The sequence below is a fragment of the Trachurus trachurus genome (genome assembly GCF_905171665.1).
Source record: "Trachurus trachurus genome assembly, chromosome: 14".
Lineage (NCBI taxonomy): Eukaryota > Metazoa > Chordata > Actinopteri > Carangiformes > Carangidae > Trachurus > Trachurus trachurus.
In genome coordinates this window covers 6,409,442-6,410,234 of record NC_139903.1, presented here as the reverse complement: position 1 = coordinate 6,410,234, position 793 = coordinate 6,409,442, and positions in this window count along the sequence as shown.

Genomic DNA, 793 nt, shown 5'->3' with positions numbered 1-793 from the left:
TAAGTCTAAGGTTCCTCAGTGTGGTCACATGACTGTACACAGGGCCGTTGTATAGGGGAGAAAGGTGATGATAACTCTAGGGGCCCAGCGCCCAATGGGGCCCATAAAAAACCCCAGTAGTCTAATCTTTGTATGACTGATTTATTCTGCATAAGACCCTGACTAGTACTCATAGTACACTGTAAAAACTCAACATCTTTCCAAGAATATTTGTCTTATTTCTTGTCCAAATGTCTCATTTCTAGTCAAGAGACTTCCAGAGACGACTGGAAGACTCATAACCTAAAAATGAACTTGTTTTTAGATAATTTTCACTTGAAATAAGTAGAAAAATCTGCCAGTGAAAGGAAGTTTTTTGTGCTTGTAATAAGGAAGAAAAACTTGTTCCACTATCAGATTTTTTCTACTTATTTCAAGTGAAAATCTGCTTGAAAGGAGTAAAAAGTGTCTAAAAACAAGCTGCTTTTTAATGTGATGAGTTTTATTTTAAGTAGAATGATATTTGTTTTGACTAGAAATAAGACAAATATTTTTGGTAAGATACTTGAGTTTTTGCAGTGTAATGCTGCATTAGCATCAAAACAAAGTAGGCTAAATAAAAAATGATAATACATACATAGTCTAAGAAAAAAAACTGGAAAAGTTAAAGGGAGGGGCCCACTTTAGTATTCTTTAAGGGGGCCCAGAATTCCTAGCAATGGCCCTGACTGTACAACAAACTATAGGCCAAAGGGAGAGGTTCATTAATGGTTATTGAATGTAATATATTATTGACTATGAATATAATAAATAT